This window comes from Triticum dicoccoides, chromosome 1A (assembly GCF_002162155.2).
Source record: "Triticum dicoccoides isolate Atlit2015 ecotype Zavitan chromosome 1A, WEW_v2.0, whole genome shotgun sequence".
In the NCBI taxonomy this organism is placed as follows: Eukaryota; Viridiplantae; Streptophyta; class Magnoliopsida; order Poales; family Poaceae; genus Triticum; species Triticum dicoccoides.
Window position 1 is genome coordinate 16,350,334 of NC_041380.1, and position 6,336 is coordinate 16,356,669.

Sequence of the window (6,336 nt, forward strand, 5' to 3'; positions counted from 1 at the left end):
CGCCGAGCGGTAGAGGAAACCCTAAATAGCAAGTATCGTCGATGTGAGATACATGTGGCCGTCGGTGTCGGACACTACATCCACGTCCCACAAGTGACGCGGGCTTCGACGCCCACGTCACTTGTGGGATGTGGATGTAGTGTCCGACACCGACGGCCACATGTATCTCACACCCACGATACTTGCTATTTAGGGTTTCCTCTACCGCTCGGTGACCCTCGACGACCCTCGTTCCCGATAAAAAAAAAGAGGAAGAAGAAGAAAAAACGAGGAGAAGAAAGAATAGAGGAGTTATTACTCCTCTATTCTTTCTTCTCCTCTTTTTTCTTCTTCTTCGTCTTCTTTTTTATCCTTGAAGCATTGTCGAGGCCACCCCAAACCCTAGAGAAGCAGCGTCGAGGCCACCCCAAACCCTAGAGAAGCAGCGTCGAGGCCACTAATTAATATTAGTTCTACGTTTGCCACTAATATATCCATCTGTCATGTTTGAATAATAATTGCCATGTTGTCAATATTTGTAGAAACTATGGACACCGCCCGAGACGAAGTACAAGAAGAGTTGTTGGGGGACATAATCGCACGAGGAAGTGATGCCATCGGCTCGTTGTTTCTCAACGACACCGACGGTCTGGAAGCAGCTGGCTATGATTATGATGGCTCCGGTGACCTAATGCCGGTGCAAGGAGACCGTGAGGACGGCTCCGGTGACCCAATGCCGGTGCAAGAAGGAGACCGTGATGACGTCTCCGGTGACCGAACCGAGTCCGGCCAGGTATATATATTAGTTAAGCTTCTGCTGACTAGCTAATTGATGCATTCATTGTTTTGGTATGTACACATATTAATTAAGTCTTTGTTCTTTTTTCTAGCCCTCCGGATCGAGCACAACTTCGGTAAAGAGACGAGGCCCGAAGAAAAAGTTGAGCTCGGATGAAAAGTTTGAGATCATAGCAATCGCGCTCGACGGCCAACCGATTGAACCCCTCCGGACAAAAAGTGCATTTGTTGCTCAGTGCGGGGTTTTGGTTAGGGACAAGATCCCGATCAGCATCCAGCAATGGTTAAAGCCGGCTACAGAAGACCCTAAGGTGTCTTATGTCAATGATATGTAGAAAAATGATCTTTGGACTGAGCTGAAGTCAAATTTCACCCTACCGCCAAAGGATGATCCGGAGAAGCCAGTTAAAGAGCAATTAATCAAGTCTTTTGCTCTTAAGAGGATGGCAGAACTATTCAGGAGGTGGAAGAAAGAGTTGAATAAGTTTGTCGAAAATAAAGAGACACCAGAATTCAAGGGCAGATATGAGAAAATCAAAGATCACTGGCCCGCACTTGTGGCCCACAAGACATCGGAAAAGAGTAAGAAGATGTCGGCGACAAACAAGCAAAATGCTGCGAAGAAGAAGCATCACCATCGCATGGGGTCAGGTGGCTACCTCGTAGCCCGGCCTAAGTGGGCCAAGACTGAGAATGATCTGGTTGATAAAGGGATCGAACTAGAGACAATTAACTGGCCAGACCGTTGCCGGACTTGGTTCTTCGGGGCTGGCAGAACCTTGGACCCTGTATCAGGGAAGTGCATTTGGACGAACGATCAAATGGACATACCAGTCAAGAAGCTTCAGCAGTATATCGAAGCAGCGCAGCAAAGGACGTTCTTTCCAGACAGAGAGAACGACAAGCTCACAATGGCCCTCGGGAATCCTGAGCACCCTGGACGGACACGAGGCACGCCAGGCTCCATTCTGTGGAAGGTTGGGTTTTCGGACGTAGGCGGTTACAAATGCCAGGAGAGGAGGAAAAAAGTGCGGCAGACCCAAATGCAGGCGCTGCAAGCAAGGGTACAAGCGATAGAGGAACGAGAAGCAAATCGCAGCAAACGAACCGCCGAAGCTACCCCGCCATCTCAGCGGAGAAGCAGCGTGGCTTCCACCGAGCTGCTTCAGCCGGAGCATGCCTTGACGGCTCCTGCTAGCTATCCCGTGGATGCTATCACGGAGTCTCAAAATTGCCACCTTATGACGCAATGGATGAATTTGAAGGTTAAGGCGGCTGTTGGCTCTGTTTATCCTACTGAACCCGGCGCAACTTTTCACTGTTGGCCGATTCCAGAAGGATATGCTAGGGTGATGGTGGATGAAATAACGGAGGGATTTGAGGACCTCCAGCTTGACCACCCTACCGGTGAAGGGGAGACTAGGCTGGGTTCTGCTCTGAAGACTCCATGCCTATGGCGGAAGGAGCTCATCAACCTTCCGAACTAGACGCCTCCGCCTCCTCCTCCTCCTCCGGCAAGTCAGGGCACTCCGCCTCCTCCACCGCCTCCTCCTCCGGCGAGTCAGGGCACTCCACCTCCTCCACCGCCTCCTCCTCCGGCGAGTGACGATCAGGGCACTCGGCTGGCTCCTTCTCCGGCGCGTGGCGGCACTCCGCCTCCTTCTCCGCCTGCGCCGGCGCGCCCGAGCAGCCAGCCTCCTCCTTCTCTGCCTTGTCAGCAAGGGCGGAAGAGACCTGCCGCCGCTCCGGCTGCTCCGGCGCGTCGTAGTCCTTCTCCTCCGCCTCATAAGCAAGTAAAGAAGACAACCGCTCCGTCTGCTCTGCCGGCGTCTAGCAGTACATCCAAAGGCGGGAGGACATACAGATTCGGTCCTTCTCTGAAGACTCCAGAGAAGTTACCATACGAGAGGATCCTGGAGGAGAACGCCGAGATCGCGCGAGAAGAAGTGAGGAACTTCTTTGAAGGGGTGAAAGCAAAGAAACATCCACCTCCGGAGGAGAAGGTAGATTCGGTGAAAGCGAAGCGCACTCTGGCTGCCCTGACAGAACCACCCCAAGTCTCCGCCGAAAGGAAACTATGAGCGCATTATTGGAAAGGAATTTGCCGAAGCAGAGCGGACGGGAAGTACTATCAGTGATCAAAGGCTGAAAGAACGACGAGCTGGGAAACAAATTGCCCAGCTCGGTGAACAAGCGAAGCAATCGTGCCCCCCGCTCAAGGTGCCTAGCGACATCGTCGCTAATGATCCGAGGATGGTGCCCGGTTATAGCAATCTTGGCGATTACCTTCCCGACGATGTACATTATGATTTCATGGAGGTGCAGATACAAAGATACGAGTACGGGAAGCCTCTCGTCAAAGATGAAAGATCTCTATCAACGATGATGCGAAGATTGCATGATTGGTACTTGAAAATCTGCAGAGAGTCTGGGGGAGGAGTACTTTGTATGTGAGAGTTAAAAAGGAGCATGACCTCGTTGGAATTGAACTGTTGCCTGTTCCATTTGAGGAGTTCTTTCAGTTTTTCAATCAATTGGCCCTCGATAAAGCAACGGTCACCTGTTACTATCTGTAAGTAGTACTACTTTTGTCATTAAGTCTCTCTATATAGCTCAGCTCTTTCATTGCATGTATTTATAATCATCCTCACTATATTATGCAGATTGAAGATCACCGAATTGAAGAAAAGACAAGTCGGTGATATTGGGTTCATTAACACATATCTCATAGATGCAACTGAGGTTAAATTTCATGCCACAGATACCGAGGCCAACTTGCTACGATCGTTGGTAATAAATGAAAACAAAGATATAATACTCTTTCCTTACAACTTCAAGTGAGTGTTACTGTCTTGTGCGTATTCGGTTTCCCTTATATATTAGTCAAGGTTATAGTAATGTAATTGATGAGTTATGCATGCGTGTGCAGTTTCCACTATATTCTTCTAGAGATTAAGCTTGAGCAGGGACTAGTAACCGTCTTAGACTCAAGACGAAAAGATTCCCAGGACTATGCGGACATGACTCAAATGCTCGAGAAGTAAGTTAAATCGATCATTATCCACCATATCAGCAACTTTGTTCATTTCCTGATATATCAAGTAATTGTTTTCTTTGTCTGGCAGGGTTTGGAAAAAATTCACCAAAAAAGCTCCAGGACTCCCGAAGAAGCTGCAATTTAGACACCCGAAAGTAAGTACTATAGTAGCATGTTCCGCGCATCTCCTATTGATTCAAGCGCTAGTTTCATCAATACCATTTGGTATTCTTGCTTATCAGTTTGATTGACCTCTATTTCTTGTAAAGTGGTTGTGGCAGGAACAAGGGAATGATTTCTGTGGATACTACGTTTGCGAGTTCATCTGCCACACGACCTGTGAGCGGGGCTACACTGACGAACAATATGAAGTACGTAAATAACAACATTCACAATTTTATTTTATTATCATCATTTGTGTTGAGTTTCATTCATTCATATATATATATGTATTGACCCCCTTCTTCAAATTAGATGTTTCGGAAGCGGGATGAACTCCTAGCACCAGCTCGCATGCGAGCAATTCAAGAGGAATTGGCGGCATTCTTTCTTGACCACGTGATCGCTGAAGACGGAGAATACTATGTGGACCATGAGTCCGTATGGTTATATTTGTAAGAGATAATTATTGTATATATGTAGCCAGTAGTGTCGGATAGATATACAAGAACTTGTTGTTCGACCAATGTCTCGGAGAAGGAGAGGTGGTCGATATCACTTCTCTCTGTATGCATATATGTTCATGACGATCTTCTGTTTCCTTCGTTTGCTTACTAGCTAGCTAGCGTGTCTAGTCCTCTCTATACGTATGTATAGTACGTAGCGTCGACACAATATATGAAACACCTAAATTAACCCCCAACCCCCCCCCCTTTAAAAAAACAAAAACCCCAGCCACAGAAATGATGATGCGTGGATGCCTATTGGTCCCGGTTGGTGGCACCAACCGGGACCAAAGGCCCTCCTGCCTGGGCTCCGCGCACAGGCCACGTGGAGGCCCATCTGTCCCGGTTCTGGATTGAACCGGGACTAAAGGGACAGGGCATTAGTACCGACCCTTTAGTCCCGGTTCAGGAACCGGGACAAAAGGCCCTTACGAACCGGGACAACATGCCCTTTTTCTACCAGTGTCCTTTGTCATTTTCAACATTTATTTATGTAAATTCTTTTTTTACATTATTTACTTTTGCTCGCACTCTACTCAAAATCATTACAACCTTCCGCATTCATTTTACTTGGCATCTGCAACTAACTTGCAGCCACATTCTCACAAGTCTATGTAAGAGACAAAGTCAAATTCTTGCGCTCCATGTGGGATCGATACTCTTATTTCCAAAAGGCTACAACTAAACCCTATGGACTTGTAGGCTTGTTGGGATACGCTAAATGCATCGACTGCAATATAAAATTTTCCTACGTGCAGATCAAGTAGGAACATGCTAAGGGAGATAGTTCACCGATCATTACCACTAGACGTGCAGTGCCATAGAGCGGAAGAAACATTGGGGCAATGCCCCTCTGAATTCGTCTCATCTTCGTCAGCCGTCTCCCTTAAACAACCAGTAGCCAGATCCCACAAATAGGTTTGCCGGACCAGCACAAGTGTGTCGGCTCTAACATTATCCGCGGGTGCAGGAGGAACACCGTGTGGCGAACTGCTAGTTCTGATCACACGGCCCCTGGCGGGTTGACATGGCTAGTTGCAACACATGCAAAGCCCTAACAAGAAACACCGAAGCGATCAACCTCCTTAATGTGTGATGGACCTCCATGATATATAGGCATCCATTGCAGGCTCAATGCATGGGCCCATCGCGGATCTTAAAGCCCAAAAGTCTACACAGTAATGATCCAATATCAGCTCAGATCTCATCCGACCAGTCAAGTCAAAACCGATCTCGTAGGTTCCTTCCCTTAAGCGTGTGGTCCCTTAGGTTCAAGTCGGCTATGTCATGGTCGGATCACATCCGATCTTCTCGGTTGGTAGTGGCCTCTAGCAAAGAGTGCCAAGCACCGTTCATATAGTGAAACCAGTTTGGTGAACATGTACATCACACTTTTGTTCCTCTGTTCACCGAATTACAAAGTCTTCATGCTTCAGTTCTTCACTTTAATTTCTTCAAAGGGCGAACCAAATTCTTCAATGTAAACATACATTTTTAGGGGTTGTCTACGATAGTTAAATCAAATCTTCACAGACTTTTCTTGTGTGTACACTCATAAACACATTAGTCCTTTAACCCATTTATCTTTAATACTCCAAAACCACCAAGGAGACACTACATGCACTTACACTTCCAAACGCCCAAACATCATCGCAACATGCTGGTGTTGTATGGAGTTGAAGCCACATGGATATCATGAACCCATCTATAGCAAGAAGTTTAAGTAGGTTCCTCTCTGGTGCGCGGGCAATTGAGCTTTGCGTTCATTGCATTTTGTGGATGGTACCATCACAATCCCGTTGTTCTCGTGCCCACGTCGTATGTCAGCTTTTGGTCGCCGATGTAGTGCACCCCCCC